This window comes from Triticum aestivum, chromosome 1D (genome assembly GCF_018294505.1).
Source record: "Triticum aestivum cultivar Chinese Spring chromosome 1D, IWGSC CS RefSeq v2.1, whole genome shotgun sequence".
Taxonomy (NCBI): Eukaryota; Viridiplantae; Streptophyta; class Magnoliopsida; order Poales; family Poaceae; genus Triticum; species Triticum aestivum.
The window spans coordinates 119,775,295-119,798,222 of record NC_057796.1 but is presented as its reverse complement, the minus strand read 5'-3'; positions in this window follow the sequence as shown (position 1 = coordinate 119,798,222).

Genomic DNA, 22,928 nt, shown 5'->3' with positions numbered 1-22,928 from the left:
CTATAATCTAAAGTGGGGTTGGAAGAGTGTCAACTTTAGGAATTAGTGATCCCACTATTTTGGAGGGTGTCGAATCTTAGTGTGATATTTATGAAAGTGGATTTGGAAGAGTGTCAACTTTAGTTAGTAATGATTCCACTATTTCGGAAGAGGTTCCAATTGATTATGAGAACAAAGATGCTATCTATGATGATTATTGTGATGACATGTATGCTATAAAGAATAATGTTAACCATGAAACTTGTCATCATGATTTTAATTGGATTATGCCTCACATGACCGTTATTCTGTTGAGTTTGCTCCCATGATTCCGAATGAGAAGAATTTTGCTTATGTGGAGAGTAGAAAAATTTATATGCTTGTAGATCATGAAAAGAATGCTTTATGTGATGGTTATATTGTTGAATTCATTCATGATGCTACTGAAAATTATTATGAGGGAGAAATATATGCTTTTAGGAGTTGCAATAATATCAAGTTTCCTCTCTATGTGCTTAAAGTTTTGAAGTTATACTTGTTTTGCCTTCCTATGCTAGTTGATTCTTGTTCCTATAAATTGTGTGCTCACAAAATCCCTAGGCATAGGAAGTGGGTTACATTTAAATGTGCTAGGCATATTCTTCATGATGCTCTCTTTATGTTTCAATTCTTATCTTCTATTTGAGCATCATTGAAATCATCATGCCTAGCTAAAAGGCATTAAAGAAAAACGCTTGGTGGGAGACAACCTAATATTTATCCTTACTGTTTTATGTGTTTACATAATTAAGCTACTGTATTAATCATGTTTTATAGCTTTTGTTCCAATAAAGTGCCAAGTAAGACCTTTGGGAAGACTTGGGTGAAAGTTAATGTAACCTTGCTGTAAAAAACAGAAACTTTGCGCTCACGAGATTAACTGTCATTTTTTATAGAAGAGTGATTTTGAGTTGATTCTTTTTGAAGAAAATTAATAGACAAATTAATCACGTCCAACAGTTTATTTCATAATTTTCGGAGTAGCGTAAGTATGGTTTCTGTTCAGATCATTACAGACTGTTCTGTTTCTGACAGATTCTGTTTTCATTGCAAAGTTTGCTTGTTTTCTAGTTTCTATGGCTTATATTTCTAAATATAAATTGTATAAATGATATGGTACAGTAGGCATTTGGTGAGAACAATTATGAACCTTTTCTTTGACAGTACCAAAGTGAATGGTTTACTCTTTATCATACTAACCTATCTCACGAAGTTCCGTTAAGTTTTGTGTGATTGAAGTTTTCAAGCTTTGGGTGAGATATCGATATGAGGAGAATAACAAGTGGAAAGACCCTAAGCTTGGGGATGCCCAAGGCAACCCAAGGTAATATTCAAGGAAGACTTAAGCGCCTAAGCTTGGGGATGCCCCGGAAGGCATCCCCTCTTTCGTCTTCAAAACTATCAGTATACCTTACTCGGAGCTATATTTTTATTCGTCACATGATATGTGTTTTGCTTGGAGCATGTCTTCAATTTTACTTGCTGTTTGAATAAAATCATTGGATCTGAAATCTTGAATGAAAAAGAATCCTCCCATGGCTAGTTAATTATTTGACTACTCAGTGTTCTTCACTTATATCTTTGTGGAGTAGTTTGTGATTCACTCACGTGCTTCACGTATATCCTATGAGTAAATGGTTGAATGAATTGAATAACATAAATCTGAATTTATATATGTTTCATATGCTTATAACATGGGGAGTAATGACTTCACACATAATAAGTCTAGGCAGTAAACTTATTGAAAGTTAGCAAACACAGAATTGGTCACTTGAACAATTCATGAAAGAATATTGAAGGAACAAAGATTTCACATATAAATATACTATCTTGGACATCTTTTGTAATTGTGAGCACTCATTAAAATATGACATGCTAAAAGGTTGATGTTGGACAAGGAAGACAACTTAATGGGTTATGTTTTCCTATATCTGAAACATTATATTGTCTTGGATCATCCAACATGTTGAGCTTGCCTTTCCCTCTCATGCTAGCCAAATTCCTTGCACCAAGTAGAGATACTACTTGTGCTTCCAAACGTTCCTTAACCCAGTTTTGCCATGAGAGTCCACCATACCTACTGGATTGAGTAAGATCCTTCAAGTAAGTTGTCATCGGTGCATGCAATAAAAATTGCTCTCTAAATAAGTATGATCTATTAGTGCGAAGAAAATAAGCTTTATACGAACTTGTGATAGGGAAGAAATAAAAGCGACGGACTGCATAATAAAGGTCTTTATCACAAGCGGCAATATAAAGTGACGTTCTTTTGCATTAAGATTTTGTGCATCCAACCATAAAAGCGCATGACAACCTCTGCTTCCCTCTGCGAAGGGCATATCTTTTACTTTAATCTTCTACCCTTATACAAGAGTCATGGTGATCATCACCTTTGCTTTTACAACTTTTTCCTTTGGCAAGCACTTTGTGTTGGAGCGATCCAGATATAAATATCCACTTGGATGTAGGTTTTCATAAAGTATTATTGTTGACATTACCCTTGAGGTAAAAGGTTGGGAGGCGAAACTATAAGCCCCTATCTTTCTCTGTGTCCGATTAAAACTTTGAACCCATAAATATCACGTGAGTGTTAGCAATTGTGAAAGATTAAATGATAGTTGAGTATGTGGAGTTTGCTGAATCAAAGCTCTTACGTAGGCCCTTCCCGAAATAAGACGAATTGCAATTGTTTGATGACTAAGAGCATGGTTTGTTAGTTTCAAGAAAGTTTATGATCTATACTTTAACATGTGAATAGCTTGTTACTTGATCATGATAAGTTTTATGAGTTGAGCTACTGTTATGATATATAATGATGCTAGAAAAAGTGATTGAAACTATCATTGATCAAGCTTAAGAACTTGCTAGCATTCACACTTCATAAATTATTTCTTTTATCATTTACCTACTCGAGGACGAGCAGGAATTAAGCTTGGGGATGCTGATACGTCTCCAACGTATCTATAATTTATGAAGTATTCATGCCATGTTTACTATTGTTTTATATGATTTTGGTATGATTTGATTAGAACTAACCCGGACTGACGCTGTTTTCAGCAGAACTACCGTGGTGTTGTTTTTGTGCAGAAATAAAAGTTCTCGGAATGCGCTGAAAATCAACGGAGAATTTTTCTGGAAAATATAAAAAATAATGGAACAAAGAGTTACTGGAGGGGAGTCCCATGGCCACACAAGGGTGGGGGCGCGCCCACCCCCCTGGGCGCGCCCCTGTGCCTCGTGGACTTCCCGTGGGGCCCCCTGACTTGTTCTCGATGCCAACCTCTCCTATAAATGCCCAAACCTCCGGAAAATAACCTAGATCGGAAGTTCCGCCGCCGCAAGCCACTGTAGCCACGAGAAATCAATCTAGGCCCTATCTGGCACCCTGTCGGAGGGGGCCATCATCACCGGAGGCCATGGAGGAGGATCCTGAAGGGGCCATCATCGCCATGAAGGCCAAGGACCAGAGGGAGAACCTCTCCCCATCTAGGGGGGAGGCCATGGAGGAGGAAGCACAAGGGGGAGAACCTCTCCTCCTCTCTCTCGGTGGCGCCGGCGTGCCATCGGGAAGGGAATCATCGCCGCAGTGATCGTCTTCATCAACATCACCATCCTCATCTCTTTTATGCGGTCCACTCTCCCGCACCCCCCTGTAATCCCTACTTGAAGATGGTGCTTTATGCCACATATTATGATCCAATGATGTGTTGCCATCCTATGATGTTTTGAGTAGATATCCTTTGTCTTTGGGTTGATTGATGATCTAGATTGGTATGAGTTGTATGTTTTATTTTGGTGCTGTCCTATTGTGCCCTCCGTGCCGCGCAAGCGTGAGGGATTCCCGCTGTAGGGTGTTGCAATACGTTCATGATTCACTTATAGTGGGTTGCTTGAGTGACAGAAGCATAAACCCGAGTAAGGGGGTTGTTGCGTATGGGGTAAAGGGACTTGATGCTTTAATGCTATGGTTGGGTTTTACCTTAATGATCTTTAGTAGTTGCGGATGCTTGCTAGAGTTCCAATCATAAGTGCATATGATCCAAGAAGAGAAAGTATGTTAGCTTATGCCTCTCCCTCATATGAAATTGCAATGACGACTACCGGTCTTGTTAACGATTGCCTAGGATAATTCCGCACACCGACCCATCATTATTCCACACTCGCTATTTATAATATTTAGTAATATATTCTAACTTTATGATAACAACACCTACTTTTATGTTTTAGCTCTCCGATATCATGCAAACTTATCCTCTTCATACCCACAATGTAGTTTTATTTCTCGTTTCTAGTTGGAAGCAAACGTTCGGTGTACGTAGAGTCATATCAGTGGTACATAGGACTTGAGAGAATATTGATCTTACCTTTAGCTCCTTGTGGGTTTGACACTCCATACTTATCACTTCCACCTTTGGGAATTGAGACGATGATTCCCTGCACTTGGGGATTATCATGGGGGCACCTGCCTCGGGGGACTTAATGGGCTGAACAAGGGTGGGAACCAGCCCCCTAGTGGGCTGGTGCGCCCCCCAAGGGCCCAAGGCGCCTAGGGTTAGAAACCCTAGGGGGTGGGGGCGCCTTCCACCAAGCTTAGGGGGCAAGTTACCCCATTGGCCGCCGCCCCCCTCTAGATGCATCTAAGGGGGGCCGGCCCCCTCTCCCTTCAGGGAGGGAAGCCGCACCCTTCCCCTGGCGCAGCCCTCCCCCTCTCCAACACCTCCTCCTCCTCCTCTTTAGTGCTTGGCGAATCCCTGCCGGAGAACTTCAAGCTCCACCACCACGCCGTCGTGCTGCCGGAGCTCTCCCTCAACTTCTCCTCTCCCCTTGCTGGATCAAGAAGGAGGAGACGTCCCCGGGCTGTATGTGTGTTGAACATGGAGGCGCCGTCTGTTCGGCGCTAGATCGGATATTCCGCGATTTGAATTGCCGCGAGTACGACTCCATCATCCATGTTCCTTGTAATGCTTCCGCTTAGCGATCTTCAAGGGTACGAAGATGCACTCCCTCTCTCTCATTGCTAGTATCTCCTAGATTGATCTTGGTGACACATAGGAAAATTTTGAATTATTACTACGTTCCCCAACAACGGCACCTCCGAGTTCTGCACACGTTCAGCTCGATGACGTCCCTCGAACTCTTGATCTAGCAAAGTGTCGAGGGAGAGTTCCGTCAGTACGACGGCGTGGTGACGGTGGTGGTGATGTGATCTGCGCAGGGCTTCGCCTAAGCACTACGACAATATGACCGGAGGAGTAAACGGTGGAGTGGGGCACCACATGAAGGAAATATGCCCTAGAGGCAATAATAAAGTTGTTATTTATATTTCCTTATATCATGATAAATGTTTATTATTCATTCTTGAATTGTATTAACCGGAAACTTAGTACATGTGTGAATACATAAACAAAATAGAGTGTCCCTAGTATGCCTCTACTTGACTATCTCGTTAATAAAAGATGGTTAAGTTTCCTGACCATAGACATGTGTTGTCATTTGATGAACGGGATCACATCATTAGAGAATGATGTGATGGAGAAGACCCATCCATTAGCTTAGCATTATGATCGTTTAGTTTTATTGCTATTACTTTCTTCATGAATAATACATATTCCTCTGAGTATGAGATTATGTAACTCCCGAATACCGGAGGAACACCTTGTGTGCTATCAAACATCACAACGTAACTGGGTGATTATAAAGATGCTCTACAAGTGTCTCCGAAGTTGTTTTTTGAGTTGGCATAGATCAATATTAGGATTTGTCACTCAGTGTATCGGAGAGGTATCTCTGGGCCCTGTCGGTAATGCACATCACTATAAGCCTTGCAAACTGTGACTAATGAGTTAGTTACGGGATTATGCATTACGGAACGAGTAAAGAGACTTGCCGGTAACGAGATTGAACTAAGTATGATGATACCGACGATCGAATCTCGCGCAAGTAACATACCGATGACAAAGGGAATGACGTATGTTGTTATGCGGTTTGACCGATAAAGATCTTCGTAGAATATGTAGGAGCCAATATGATCATCCAGGTTCCGCTATTGGTTATTGACTGGAGATTTGTCTCGGTCATGTCTACATAGTTCTCAAACCCCTAGGGTCCTTACGCTTAACGTTCGATGACGATTTGTATTATGCGGTTGTGTGTTTTGGTGACCGAAGTTTGTTCGGAGTCCCGGATGAGATCACGGACATGACGAGGAATCTCGAAATGGTCGAGAGGTAAAGATTCATATATTGGAAGGTAGTATTCGGACATCGGAATGGTTCCGAGTGATTCGGGTATTTTACCGGAGTACCGAGGGGTTACCGGAACCTCGTGGGGAAATATTGGGCCTTACTGGGCCTTAGTGGAGAGAGAGGAAGGCCGCAAGGGGTGGCCGCCCCCCCATGGCAGTCCGAATTGGACTAGGGGGAGGGGGCGGCGCCCCCCTTTTCCTCTCCCTCTCTTTCCTTTCCCCTCGGTGGAGAAAGGAAAACGGGGGGCCAAATCCTACTTGGACTAGGAGTCCAAGTAGGACCCCCCATGGCGCGCCCCTCCTGGCTGCCGGCCTCCTCCTCCCCTCTTTTATATACAGGGGCGGGGGGCACCCCAAAGGCACACCAAGAATTCTCTTAGCCATGTGCGGTGCCCCCGCCACGGTTTACTCCTCCGGTCATAGCATCGTAGTGCTTAGGCGAAGCCCTGCGGGGATCACATCACCATCACCGCCGCCACGCCGTCATGATGACGGAACTCTCCCTCGACCCTCTACTGAATCAAGAGTTCGAGGGACCTCATCGAGTTGAACGTGTGCTGAACACGGAGGTGTCGTACATTCGGTACTTGGATCGGTTGGATCGTGAAGACGTTCGACTACATCAACCGCGTTAACCTAACGCTTCCGCTTTCGGTCTACGAGGGTACGTGGACACACTTTCCCCGTCTCGTTGCTATGCATCTCCTAGATAGATCTTGCGTGATCATAGGAATTTTTTTGAAGTTGCATGCTGAGGGAGTCCTGGACTAAGGGGTCCTCGGGCGTCCGGCCTGTTGGACATGGGCCTAACTAATGGGCTGTGAAGATACAAAGACCGAAGACTCTACCCGTGTCCGGATAGGACTCTCCTTGGCGATCAAATATGAAGATTCCCTTCTCTGTGACCGACTTTGTACAACCCTAGTCCCCTCCGGTGTCTATATAAACCGGAGGGCTTAGTCCGTAGAGGATATACAATTATAGTCATACAGGCTAGACTTCTAGGGTTTTAGCCATAACGATCTCTTGGTAGATCAACTCTTGTAATACTCATATTCATCAAGATCAGTCAGGAAGTAGGGTATTACCTCCATAGAGAGGGCCTGAACCTGGGTAAACTTTGTGTCCCTTGTCTCCTGTTACCATCGACTTTACACGCACAGTTCAGGACCCCCTACCCGAGATCCGCCGGTTTTGACATCGACATTGGTGCTTTCATTGAGAGTTCCACTGCACCGTCCCCAAAAAGTTTGAAAGCTCCTTCAATCAGCAACAATGATGCTGTCCAAGGGGAAACCTTCCTCCCCGGACAGATCTTCGTGTTCGGCGGCTTCGCACTGCGGGCCAACTCGCTTGGCCATCTGGAGCAGATCGATAGCTACGCCCTTGGCCATCAAGTCGGATTTGGGAGCTTGAACTACGTCGCGGATATTCGCGGAGACTTGATCTTCGACGGCTTCGAGACCACGCCAGCCGCTCCCTGTCCCTACGATGAACATGACTTAAATCTGTCATCGGACCATACTCAGGAAATTGCACCTGTAACTGCTCCGGCCATAGAACCGGAGCAGATTGCGCCATTCGAGGACGGGAAGCTCAACCCCGCCATGGAAGCCGCAGATTCCGCGGCGTTGGAGCCGCACACAGACCTAACCTCGGGTGATGTCTGTGTCATCGGAACCTCGGACTCGTTTCCGTCTATAAGTTTTGAACCATGTGCGCCCGCGTATGTCGAGCAGGATCGGTCATCAATCACCGAATTCAGCGCCGCGGACACCTTCCCGCACTCGCCTTTAGGCGACGTGCTGAACTCATTAAAAAATCTATCCTTAGCGGGGAGCTCACAGCCGAACTATATCCAGTTTGAACTGGAGGCTGATGACGGGGAATTCCGCTTCCCACCCGCCACCCACTACATAGCCACTATCGAGGACTTAATCGACATGCTCGATTATGGCTCCGAAGACATCGACGATATGGACGACGATGCAGATGAGGAGCATGGCCAAAACCCGCCGTTTACCGGACGTTGGACGACCACTTCTTCGTACGATGTGTACATGGTAGATACACCTAAAAAACCTAAGGACGACGACAAAGAAGATCCGATCGAGGATAAACCTCCTGGGACACAGCCTAAGCGGCGCCGCTCTAAGTCACGTCGTGCAAAAGATAACAATACCGGCACCGGAGAAAAAAATACTCCGGACGACGCCGAAGACAATGAAGACCCTGTTGAGGCAACTTCCGAACAGGAACAGGAAAACGGGCAAGTTAGCCCTGATGAATAGGCCATACATAACGACTCGGAGGACAGTAATTATGTTCCACTCTCCAAGGATGAGGTGAGCCTCGGCAACGAGGATTTCATCATGCGTGAGGAACCTCTTGAGCAGGAGCGCTTCAAGTGCCGGCTGATAGCCACTGCAAGGAGCCTGAAGAAGAAGCAGCAGCAGCTTCAAGCTGACCAAGCTCTGCTCAATGACAGATGGACTGAAGTCCTGACTGCCGAGGAATACGGCCTCAATCGCCCAGCCAAAAATTACCCGAAGCGCAAATTGCTACCTCAGTTCGATGATGAGGCGCTGGAGCCCATACCATCATCACACAATGCGGCTAACCGACCACAATACGGTCGGGACAGAGTGGCAACTCAAGCTGAACACCAGCCCGCCCCACCTCACCGTAAAGGCAGAGATAAAACAGCTCGGGGTCATACATATGACCTTCAGCAGGACCTGAATAGTAGAGCAGGACATACCAGATCGATCTACGGATCACGAGGACGTGCCCCGACACGCGGCGACGACTATCTACTCGGATGCAACAAGCCTAGTCACGCCTGGGCCGAAAACCGCAGACGGACTCCATTGGAGCTACGTCGCAATGTGGCCCAATATAGAGGCGCCGCACATCCTCTTTGCTTCACACACGAAGTAATGGAGCACGAATTCCCAGATGGGTTTAAGCCCATGAATATCGAATCATACGACGGAACGACTGATCCCGCAGTACGGATCAAGGATTTCCTCCTCCATATCCACATGGCCCATGGAGATGACCTTCATGCCATCAAATACCTGCCACTAAAACTCAAAGGACCATCTCGGTACTGGTTAAACAGTCTGCCGGAAAACTCTATTGGCAGCTCGGAGACTTGGAAGACGCCTTCCGCGACAACTTCCAAGGAACATATGTACGGCCACCGGATGCCGATGACTTAAGTCACATTGTCCAGCAGCCCAGAGAGTCAGCCAGGAAGCTCTGGACTAGGTTCTTAGTTAAAAAGAACCAAATCGTTGACTGTCCGGACACGGAAGCCCTAGCGGCCTTCAAACACAGCGTCCGGGACGAGTGGGCTCGCCCGCCACCTCGGTCAAGAAAAACCAAAATCCATATCAGCCCTTACCGCTCTGATGACCCGCTTTTGCGCGGGAGAAGACAGCTGGCTTGCTCGTAGAAGCAACAGCGCCAGCGATCCGGGCACTTCCGAAGTCCGAGATTGGAATGGGAAGCCACGATGCAGTAAACACAAACGTCGCAATGATAATGAAAGAATGCACGACACAACGGTCAACACCGGATTCAGGGGCCCCAAACCTGGTCAACGGAAAAAGCCATTCAAGGCAAACAAAGACGGACCATCCAATTTAGACAAGATATTGGATCGGCCCTGCCAGATTCATGGCCACCCCAATAAACCAGCTAATCATACCAACAGAAGCTGTTGCGTCTTCAAGCAGGCCGACAAGCTCAACGCCGAACACAAGGGGAGGAGGCCGCCCAGTGATAGCGACGACGAAGAGACTCACCAACCAAATACCGGGGGTCAGAAGCAATTTCCCCCCGAAGTGAAAACAGTGAACATGGTATACGTGACACACAACTCTACAAGGGAGCAGGAGAAGCACTCCCTCCGGACTGAGGATCACACTACGGCAACCTCAGCCGAAGTACAAAGCGGTCTTATTAAACCGCATACCTTGTCGGCCATTAAGCCACCGGTCTCCATTCAACAGGATCGACCAATTTCGGAGCTGGATTAGCAGTTCGGCTTCCGCCGTCCGCCTCATATACCTGCAAAATCTGTACCGCGCATACATAGCTATGCACTTAACATACCCCGGGCATCGGCGGAAGCACAATACGGATGAGCCTGCAAGTACTCCCATAACCTCTTTTTTCTTCTCTAACTACTCTTTCTTTTTCATTATCCTTTACCACGGGGGGTGCAAAGGCTGGTCATCTCACGGACTCTGTCGGAGTTCGGGTTAGTATACTCACCCAAAGGCTATTCCCTTCAAGGAGTCCTTTCACCGAGGACAGGCGGCGCAGACGTGCGACAGGAGGTCCAAAATAACTTTTTCTAGACCGCACTCTCTATTTCGAGCGTGTAAAGTGCCTTTTTCCTCTGCCTTCGACCCCTGGCATGTCAAATAGTCGGGGTTGCGGCTTTGTTATCTATAAAATAACGATTGGCATATCAATCAGGTCCCAGTAAACATAATCCGCATCCAGCATTCGCTTTTAAAAAAAAACTGAATTTGGCCCTATGGTTGTTTCACACATACACCTTTGCATAACTTGCCAGGGGCTCGGTATGGGAACAAATGAGTTGCCGACAAGTCCGAATAGCTTTATAACGTACTTCGGCGTCGCGAGTTTGGCCTTATATGCATAAGCTCCGAATCATGTCTTGGCTCAATAGTTGGGTTGCCTGGCTCCTGTGCTTGCTACCTTACGTTCCGCTCTATCGGCTAGGGTAGTAAAGGGAGAACTACTGCGATTGTGCTTCCGGTTCATCTGGTTAAGCACCTCAGTAGAGAAAGCCAAAAACTGACTGTCATGATGCGGCGAGAGCTGGTCAACCACTCGACGACTTATCGGAATCTTTCACGATTCCCTCCGTATTATACGAAGGACCTTTTTCTTCAGGTCATATATGTAACGAACCGTATTGGAATAAGCCGTGTACATACCAGGAGCTATATCGTAGTCCCACCATAAAACTCCTATGGCTAAGTGAAAGTGTTAACACCCTATAGTCTGATTGCCTAGTTCACCGCATTGACACCTCCTTAATGGACCAAGATGTTGAGTTAAGAGTGATCAAATGCTTTTCCGAACACCCCCGTACTTTATACGAGGGGGCTGAAGCCGATGACTGGAAAACTTTCAGATTAATACAAAAACGGCCGCACAGGAGGAACAAAAGTGTTAGGCGAAACTACAAAAAATAGCCTTGTTATAAAATTGTCTTTCACAAATTTCCATACATTTCACTCGAATATCATGTTTTTCAAGCATTGACCCTCTATCAAGCGGGCACCCTCCAGGACATCCTCGAAATAATGCTCTGGTGCGTGATGGTCCTTGCCCTTGGGTGGACCCTTCGCTGCAACATCAGTGGCATTCATCTTCGCCCAGTATGTCTTGACACGGGCAAAGGCCATCCGTGCACCTTCAATGCACGCTGACCGCTTAACGACGTCGATACGCGACACCGCATCAGCAAGTCACCGCACCAAACCAAAATAACTATCCGGAATTGGCTCGTTCGGCCACTGCCCGATCACGGCGTCCTTCATGGCAGAACCGGATAGTCGATGGAGCTTAGCCCATTGGGTCATCTGTTCGTTTAGCAACAGTGGGCGTTTTGACGCACCGAATTGTGACCAGAAAAGCTTCTTCGTTGCATACCCTTCTTGCGCTTGGTAAAACTGCGCCACATCGGAAGCACTCTTCGGCAAGTCCAATAACACGTCTGGAGAACTCCACACTTGATTAAGCGGAGCATAATTTGGATCGCCGAACTTAGTTTGCAATAAAAAGGGCTTACCAGTCGCGATCTCCCCAGCTTGTTGGATCTTCTCCCGGGCCGCTTTAGATTCGGACCGCGCTTCTTTCGCCTCTCGCAAGGCCTTGTCAAGATCAGCCGTTTTGGCTTTATTATCCTTCTCGAGGAATTCACAGCGGCTATCGGCATCCTTTAGCTCACGCGCCATTGTGGATATTCTCTCCTCGCATTAGCGCCGAGCAGCCTGTTCGGCCTTTAACTCGGCAGATGCCTTCTCGGCAGCCGCATTATCAATCCGGGCCTGCTCTTTGGTCCGGGCCAGCTCTGCCGGAAGGATCTCGACCGCGGCGGCACCATCTGTAGTCATGCATATCTCAGTATACAATATTTCGCGTCATGCTTACATTACAAAGCACGTGCTTGTAAGGACTGCCCCAAAAACATACCTTGCGACTCGTCAAGACGCCTGCTAATAAGCGTAAGGTCATCTCCCGCCACATCAAGCTTCCGCTCCAGATCGACAACTTCTGTAGTCCGGGCGGACGCCAGGGAGGTAACAGCCTGTGTTTCAATTAATCATATTATTTCCTGGACATATCTTTTTTGATCCTCTGATCGCCTCCCTCGGGAAGCCGATCCAAGTCTCAGGGGCTACTATCTATACACAGGTGCATTTTGCAAATAAAAGCACAATAAAAATATTACATTACAAACCTCGAAGCCTCTTAGCAGGCTCGTGAAGGCTTCATTCAATCCGCTTTTCGTGGACAGAACCCTTTCAACCACCATACCCATCAAGGTACGATGTTCCTCTGAGACGGACGCCTGTCGCAGCATGTTCATCAATATATTCAGCGCTTCTGAATCTCCGGAAGCTGCCGAAGGAGTATGGCCTCCCTTTGAAGGGATCCGTTTATTCGTCCCTGGAGTTGTCTCCGGCTGTAGGCCGGACAGTTCGGGGCCTTCATTGTTGGCCCCCGGACCCTGGGCTACCGAAGTATCACCTTCGGGTAGTGTCTTCGTTATCCCTCACACCACTTGTTGATCAGGAGAAACCCTCCGGGACGACACCTCGAGGTCATCCACCCTATTGGGCGAGGAGACCGGTGGAGGTGTCTCGCTTTCCATCATCTCCGGGAGGAGATCCCCCGAGGAAGAGGATTGGTGAAGAAGGCTGTGTGCCGAGCTGCAAAAACATACATTTTAGACGTTACCTTGGTAACAAGAAAGGAACGTGATATGTTTAAAACACCGTGGTTCACTTACAATTCGGCTAGAGGCTTGTCCTCATCATGGGACTGTGCGACGACGCCGTCTCCAAGCCCGAGCCACCCGACAGGGGCATCCTTCCCCGCTTAGGAGCCCTTTCCTCCCATTCCTCGGAGGCAGCCCTTTTCTTACCATGGGGTGAAGAGATGTTGACTTCTCCTTCACTTTTGTCTTCGGACGATGGAACTTTGATTCCCCCGGGCACAATGTCTGATATACCTTCAGGATGGAGGCCGCCTTTGGTCCTCCCGCTCTCTGCCTTGTCCTCCTTCACAGACATCTGGTATGGTGCCGGGGCCAGCATCCTTGTTAGTACGGGATCCGCTGAGTCTTCGGGGAGAGGGGCCGAACACCTAATTCGCTCCGCTTTCTTTATCCAGCCCTGGAAGAAGATAGTTTGCTCAGTAACGTATTACGACATACTTAACTACAAGGTGTTCGGGAGTTGAGCGCTTATTGAGGTATCCGGATGGTTGCAGTCGAGGCCGATGTCCTCGGTGGTGTCCGGCCACTGTTTTCGTTTCCCGAAAAACAACTTCCACATCCCTTTGTGCGTAGGGGCGAAGAAGTGTTGGAGGGTTCGTGGTCCTTCCGGATTAAATTCCCACATGCGGAGAGGCCTACGCTGGCATGGCAGGGCTCGGCGGACTAGCATTACTTGAATCACGTTGAAGATCGATATCCTTCTCAAGGAGGGTTCGGATGCGGCTCTGTAGAATCTGCACTTCATCAACGAATCCCCAGTCCAGCCCCTTATTAATCCATGATGCAAGCTGTAACGGAGGGCCAGAACGGAACGCAGGTATAGCCGCCCACTTGGTACCGCGGGGTTCTGGGACGTAAAACCACTCCCGCTGACATTGGTTGGAAGTTTCGGTGAAAGAGCCTTTTGGCCAGAGAGTATTGGTAAGCTTGCTCACTACAGCACCGCCGCACTCCGCCTGTTTCCCGTCGACCACCTTCGGCTTCACACTAAAGGTCTTGAGCCATAAGCCGAAGTGTGGGGGAATTCGTAGGAAGGCCTCACACGTGATGATAAACGCCGAGATGTGGAGGAAAGAATCTGGGGCTAGATCGTGAAAATCTAGTCTGTAATAAAACATGAGCACCCGGACGAAGGGGTGAAGAGCGAATCCTAGCCCTCGGAGGAGGTGAGAGATGAATACGACCCTCTCGCCAGATCTGGGAGTCGGAATAACCTGTCCTTGAGCAGGAAGCCTGTGGGGGATCTCCGCGGTCAGGTATGTGGCGCCTGAAGCTTCGCAATGTCCTCCTCTGTAACAGTGGAAGCCACCCATCGGCCCTGGGGGCTGGGTCCGGACATGATTGGGAAGCTTGAAGCAATGAAGTCGAACCTTGGGTGCTAGAACTCGAGGTTGGAAAGGCTGAGGAGAGGTTTGGCATAAAAAGAGACGGCCCTTGGCTCCTTTATAAAGGCAACGGGTATCGAACGCCTCCTCCTAAGCCTGAAAACCTGCCAATTCCTAAGGAATCTCCCAAGTGGAACGGTTGGGTTACCAACACTCGTATTGATGAGAATCCCGCAATAAGGGGACACGATCTCTGCTTCGACAAGACGTGAAAATAAAAGCCGCGCCTCGAAACATGGAACGGCAGGACAAGAAACGGTTCAAAATAATGACCGGACAAGCATGATGTCACGTTACAAAAAGTTGTCAGCAGATTGGACTCGTGAAATATTATGCTCTCTGCGTTTGTGTGTGGTACTTGTGTTGCAGATCCGGACACGTGCGATGCGTCCGAAGACTATCTTGGAGTATTCGGAAAGGGGAACCCGCCTTGCAATGCCAAAGACAATTTGCACGCCAGAAACCTTGTCATTGAAGCCTGGTTCAGGGGCTACTGAGGGAGTCCTGGACTAAGGGGTCCTCGGGCGTCCGGCCTGTTGGACATGGGTCGGACTAATGGGTTGTGAAGATACAAAGACCGAAGACTCTACCCGTGTTCGGATATTACTCTCCTTGGCGTGGAAGGCAAGCTTGGCGATCAAATATGAAGATTCCCTTCTCTGTGATCGACTTTGTACAACCCTAGTCCCCTTCAGTATCTATATAAATCGGAGGGCTTAGTCCGTAGAGGATATACAATTATAGTCATACAGGCTAGACTTCTAGGGTTTTAGCCATTACGATCTCGTGGTAGATCAACTCTTGTAATACTCATATTCATCAAGATCAATCAAGCAAGAAGCAGGGTATTACCTCCATAGAGAGGGCCTGAACCTGGGTAAACATTGTGTCCCCTGTCTCCTGTTACCATCAACCTTAGACGCACAGTTTGGGACCCCCTACCCGAGATCCGCCGGTTTTGACACTGACACATGCTACGTTCCCCAACACCGCACATGGCTAAGAAACAATTGATGTGCTTTGGGGTGCCCCCTGCCCCCGTATATAAAGGAGGAGAGGTGAGGAGGCCGCCCTAGGGGGCACGCCAAGTGGGGGGGGGGAACCCACTAGGACTCCTAGTCCTAGTCGCCCCCTCCTTCTTTCGGAGGGGGAAAGGGGAAAGGAGAGGGAGAGGGAGAAGGAAAGGGGGGCCGCGCCCCCTCCCCTTGTCCAATTCGGACTCCCCATGGGGGGGGGGGCTCCACCCCTTGTGGGCTGCCCTCTCTCTCCCCTATGGCCCATTGTGGCCCATTACTTTCCTAGGGGGGGGGGTTCTGGTAACCCCTCGGTACTCCGATAAATATCTGAAACACTCCGAAACCATTCCGGTGTCCGAGTACTATTGTCCAATATATCAATCTTCACCTCTCGACCATTTCGAGACTCCTCGTCATGTCCGTGATCTCATTCGGGACTCCGAACAATCTTCGGTCACCAAAACACATAACTCATAATACAAATCGTCATCGAACGTTAAGCATGCGGACCCTACGGGTTCGAGAACTATGTAGACATGATCAAGACACATCTCCGATCAATAACCAACAGCGGAACCTAGATGCTCATATTGGTTCCTACATATTCTACGAAGATCTTGATCGGTCAAACCGCAATGACAACATACGTCATTCCCTTTGTCATCGTTATGTTACTTGCCCGAGATTCGATCGTCGGTATCTTCATACCTAGTTCAATCTCGTTACCGGCAAGTCTCTTTACTCGTTCCATAATGCATCATCCCGCAACTAAGTCATTAGTCACATTGCTTGCAAGGCTTATCATGATGTACATTACCGAGAGGGCCCAGAGATACCTCTCCGACACTCGGAGTGACAAATCCTAATCTCGATCTATCCCAACCCAACAAACACCTTCGGAGACACCTGTAGAGCATCTTTATAATCACCCAGATACGTTGTGATGTTTGATAGCACAAAAGGTGTTCCTCCGGTATTCGGGAGTTGCATAATCTCATAGTCAAAGGAATATGTATAAGTCATGAAGACAGCAATAGCAATAGAACTTAACGATCATTATGCTGAGATAACGGGTGGGTCTTGTCCATCACATCATTCTCCTAATGATGTGATCCCGTTCATCAAATGACAACACATGTCTATGGTCAGGAAACTTAACCATCTTTGATTAACGAGCTAGTCAAGTAGAGGCATACTAGGGACACTTTATTTTGTCTATGTATTCACACATGTATCAAGTTTCCGGTTAATACAATTCTAGTATGAATAATAAACATTTATCATGATATAAGGAAATATAAATAACAACTTTATTATTGCCTCTAGGGAATATTTCCTTCAGTCTCCCACTTGCACTAGAGTCAATAATCTGGATTACATTGTAATGATTCTAACACCCATGGAGTCTTGGTGTTGATCATGTTTTGGTCGTGGAAGAGGCTTACTCAATGGGTCTGCAACATTTAGATCTGTATGTATTTTGCAAATCTCTATGTCTCCCTCCTTGACTTGATCACAGATGGAGTTGAAGCGTCTCTTGGTGTGTTTGGTTCTCTTGTGAAATCTGGATTCCTTCGCTAAGGCAATTGCTCCAGTATTGTCACAAAAGATTTTCATTGGACCCGTTGCACTAGGTATTACACCTAGATCGGATATGAACTCCTTCATCCAGACTCCTGCATTTGCTGCTTCCAAAGCAGCTATGTACTCCGCTTCACACGTAGATCCCGCCACGATGCTTTGCTTGGAACTGTACCAACTGACAGCTCCACCATTCAATATAAATACATATCCGGTTTGCGATTTAGAGTCATCCGGATCAGTGTCAAAGCTAGCATAGACATAACCATTTACGACAAGCTCTTTGTCACATCCATAAATGAGAAACATATCCTTTGTCCTTTTCAAGTATTTCAGGATGTTCTTGACCGCTGTCCAGTGATCCACTTGCTCGATTACTTTGGTACCTCCTTGCTAAACTTAGAGCAAGGAACACATCAGGTCTGGTACACAGCATTGCACACATGATAGAACCTATGGCTGAGGCATAGGGAATGACTTTCATTTTCTCTCTATTTTCTATAGTGGTCGGGCATTGAGTCCGACTCAAGTTCACACCTTGTAACACAGGCAAGAACCCTTTCTTCGACTGATCCATTTTGAAATTCTTCAAAAATTTATCAAGGTATGTGCTTTGTGAAAGTCCAATTAAGCGTCTTGATCTATCTCTATAGATCTTGATGCCAAATATATAAGCAGCTTCACCGAGGTCTTTCATTGAAAAATTCTTATTCAAATATCCTTTTATGCTATCCAAAAATTCTATATCATTTCCAATCAACAATATGTCATCTGCATATAATATTAGAAATGCTACAGAGCTCCCACTCACTTTCTTGTAAATACAGGCTTCTCCGAAAGTTTGTATAAAACCATATGCTTTGATCACACTATCAAAGTGTATATTCCAACTTGGAGATGCTTGCACCAGTCCATAAATGGATCGCCGGAGCTTGCACACTTTGTTAGCACCTTTAGGATCGACAAAACCTTCTGGTTGCATCATATACAACTCTTCTTGAAGAAATTCATTAAGGAATGCAGTTTTGACGTCCATTTGCCAAATTTCATAATCATAAAATGCGGCAATTGCTAACATGATTCGGACAGACTTAAGCATCGCTACGGGTGAGAAGGTATCATCGTAGTCAGCTCCTTGAACTTGTCGAAAACCTTTCGCAACAAGTCGAGCTTTGTAGACAATAACATTACCATCAGCGTCAGTCTTCTTCTTGAAAATCGATTTATTCTCTATGGCTTGCCGATCATCGGGCAAGTCAACCAAAGTCCATACTTTGTTCTCATACATGGATCCCATCTCAGATTTCATGGCCTCAAGCCATTTCGCGGAATCTGGGCTCATCATCGCTTCCTCATAGTTCGTAGGTTCGTCATGGTCTAGTAACATGACTTCCAAAACAGGATTACCATACCACTCTGGTGCGGAACGTACTCTGGTTGACCTACGAGGTTTAGTAGTAACTTGATCTGAAGTTTCATGATCATTATCATTAGCTTCCTCACTAATTGGTGTAGGCATCACGTGAACAGTTTTCTGTGATGAACTACTTTCCTAGTTCAAGAGAAGGCACAATTACCTCATCAAGTTCTACTTTCCTCCCACTCATTTCTTTCAAGATAAACTCCTTTTCTAGGAAGGATCCATTCTTAGCAACAAATATCTTTCCTTTGGATCTGTGATAGAAGTTTTACCCAACAGTTTCTTTTTGGTATCCTATGAAGACGCACTTCTGTGATTTGGGTTCGAGCTTATCAGGCTGAAGCTTTTTCACATAAGCATCGCAACCCCAAACTTTAAGAAACGACAGCTTAGGTTTCTTGCCAAACCACAGTTCATATGGTGTTGTCTCAACGGATTTAGATGGTGCCCTATTTAACGTGAATGCAGTTGTCTCTAATGCATAACCCCAAAACGATAGTGGTAAATTGGTAAGAGACATCATAGATCGCACTATATCTAATAAAGTACGGTTACGACGTTTGGACACACCATTACGCTATGGTGTTCTAGGTGGCGTGAGTTGCGAAACTATTCCACATTGTTTTAAATGAATACCAAACTGGTAACTCAAATATTCGCCTCCGCGATCAGATCGTAGAAACTTTATTTTCTTGTTCCGATGATTTCCACTTCACTCTGAAATTCTTTGAACTTTTCAAATGTTTCAGACTTATGTTTCATTAAGTAGATATACCCATATCTGCTCAAATCATCTGTGAAAGTCAGAAAATAATGATACCCGCCGCGAGCCTCAACACTCATCGGACCGCATACATCGGTATGTATGATTTCCAATAAGTCAGTGGCTCGCTCCATTGTTCCGGAGAACGGAGTCTTAGTCATCTTGCCCATGAGGCATGGTTCGGAAGCATCAAGTGATTCATAATCAAGTGATTCCAAAAGCCCATCAACATGGAGTTTCTTCATGCACTTTACACTAATATGACCTAAACGGCAATGCCACAAATAAGTTGCACTATCATTATTAACTTTGCATCTTTTGGCATCAATATTATGAATATGTGTATCACCACGATAGAGATTCAACAAAAATAGACCACTCACCAAGGGTGCATGACCATAAAAAATATTACTCATATAAATAGAACAACCATTATTCTCTGATTTAAATGAATAACCGTCTCGCATCAAACAAGGTCTAGATATAATGTTCATGCTTAACGCTGGCACCAAATAACAATTATTTAGGTCTAAAACTAATCCTGAAGGTAGATGTAGAGGTAGCGTGCCGACGGCGATGGCATCGACCTTTGTCGGTGGGAAACGACACCTATGGGATCATAAGAATCCCTACTACGGTTGCCGGGGCGCGGGGTTGTGAGAAGAGCAGGATTTACAGTTAGCACAAGGATCGTTTACCAAGGTTCGGGCCGCGAGGATGCGTAAAACCCTAGTCCTGCTTTGGTGGATGCATTGAGCATTCTTGAGCTCTTTAACTAGCTATGGTGGTCGTGTAGTTCCAAAGAGCCGAATCCTCTTCCAGTACGCCATGGGCCTACTTTTATAGTCGAAAGGGGCTGCCACAGTGGCACACAGGAGGTGGAAAGGCCTACAGTACTATGAGCTTATCGCCCATATTACAGGACAAGACGCATTTAATGCGTAGCTTAGGTGTCCCTTAGCTTTATTGGGGACGGGAACGAGGCCCGTCCCGTCCGCTGCCGCCTCGCCCTGCTTCGACATGCGCCCAGGCCAGCGGTGCATGCAGCGCCATGCAGGCAGGCAGGCAGCTGAGGTGGCGCGGTGGTAGGACCTTCACAAAGATCTGCATGCCACCACGCAGGTGCTTGCTGAGTTGGCGCAGAGGCCGCCCGTCGCCACGCAGGTGTCTGCCCAGCTGGTTGAGCTAGCAGCTGCTTGGGGACGACGGTGGAGACTTGTCGATGCGGGCCTGGCTGTGGCCCTGCTGACGCCCTCGGCAAGGGCCTTGCCGGGAGCCCGGCAAGGGTCTTGCCGTGGCGTTGCAGTCGTCCCCGGCAAGGCGCTTGCCGGGGGTCTTGTGGATCTCCTCGGCAACGATCCCGCTGAGGGTCTCCGTCTTCTGGTTCTCATTTGATCTTATATCTCTATGGTCTTGACAAAGATCTGCATGCCACCACAGAGGTGCCTCCCGAGCCTTGGTCCAATCGTAGTTGGTTGGGTTGGAACCCGTGGGCTCAAGGGCGGCTCGCTCTGTTTTTGTTTGGGCAAGTTGCCCCGGCAAGGTTCTCGCCAGGGCCACGGGGGCCTGCCCCGGCAAGGATCTTGCCGGGGGAGTCCACCTCTTCCTCTTGCTCTTTGGTATCTTTGGTCTTGGCGTTGCCTTGGCCATCTTGTGCTTCGGTTTCTCTCCGGCTTCCCTCCTCTGCCCTGCTTAGTGTGGCCGTGGCGCGCGGCTACGACTGCCCGTGCACAAGTAAAGGGGGACAAAGGTGTGCCCCTACTTTTGTACACCGACAAGAGCCCCCGGGCCTGGGCCACACATAAGCGCAACACGTTGTTGGGCTAGGCCCAAAATGGTGCGCAGGCGGGAGGGGCGGATTCTACCACAGTAATTTTTCATCTGCTGCGCTTCCCCACGACCTGCGTTGAACGCATGACGTGGGGGATCGTGTGTGACATGGGCGGCATGCGCGGGGTGGTTATCGTACGCATGCGTCACGTCGCGGTTAATGGGAAAGGAGGCGGCCCGTGCCTTCCCCGTAAAAAGGAATAACCGCGGGCGCGCTGCTCACTTTACACCCTTCCCTGCGTCTTCTCCAATCTCAGAGCCGCCGCCCCCTTCCTTCCTCCTTCTCGGGTTCTTGCCTTTGCTCGCCGCCGCTCGTCTCCGCTGTCCTCTGTCTCTTGCTCCCCCAGCCGCCATGGCGCCCAAATCCACCAAGGGCAAAGGAGTGGCCAAGGATGCCGGAGCGTCGGAGCCGCCGGAGAGTGCGCTGGCGGCTCAGCGGACGCAGCTCGCCTACTTTCGCTCGACGGTCGACGCGATCAAACTACGGGATTACTTCAAGCCCCTGTGGGGGTGAAGACGGGGGGAGAGACGACGGGGCATCCAGCCACGCGAGTCATCCCTGCCAACTGCGCCGAGGCCGCCCCAAATCGGTACCCTTTCTTTGTCGACTACTTCTCCTGTGGGCTCTGTCCCCCCTTCTCTGATTTCTTCAATGATGTCATGCACTCCTACGGCTTGGATTTTACTCCAAACGCCGTGGCGTGCATGGCTCTTTTTGCGCACCTCTGTGAAGGCTTCGCCGGGGTGCATCCAAACACGGCGCTCTTCTGCCGGACTTTTGCCGGGTCCGCAAGGAGCCGCCGGTCCGCAGAAGCGATTGGAGGAATGTCGATGCTGATGACGCGAAGCTTACGGTCGCCACCACCAGGATTCTCCGCCTCACCGAGGCTGGGCTCACCCTTGAGATGATCGGGGCGGATTTAATCCGCCGCCGAATCGCTCCGTTGCATAACAAGGGGAGGCCGGCCTGGCTCTTCACGAACGCCGCCGACATCATGAGGCTCCGCCCCGGCCTCGACCGCAACCTCACGGTGATGAGGCACGCCCATCTCTGCCAGCGGCTCTTCCAGCTCGACGTGAACCATGATGGCGAGGTCGAGCGGACCGGCAAGGCTGCGAGGGCCGCCGCGAAGGCCGGCAAGGTCGCCAAGGGGCCGCTGTTCAGGTTGCCGGCGGGAGTGGTCCCGCTGAGCAACAACTCTCGCCAGACCGACATCATCGCCATGATGCCGCACTGCAACGCGCATGGCCTTGACCCGAACTGGGTCGAGCCGGAGGACATCCAAGTGCAGGAGTTCTTCGACACCTTGCATGAGGGGTACGTCACCGCCGAGCCGTGGCTCGTCCAGGGAACCTCCCAGGTGGAGCTGGACTACATCGCCGCTAGGGCGGCGGAGGCGAAGCTCGCCGAGGAGGCCGGCAGTGCTGTCGGCGTGGAGGACAAGGCCGCGGCGGAGCCAGAGGAGAAGGAGCTCGCCCAGTGGGCGGAGGCCGCCGGGGAGGCCAGCAGCGCCGGCACCGGGGCTCCTCTCATCGAAGACGTGGTCGGCGAGTCGTTGGAGGAGGAGGCCGAGGAGGAGGAGGCCGTGGTCGTCGACCCTCCAGCCACGGGGAGAGGAC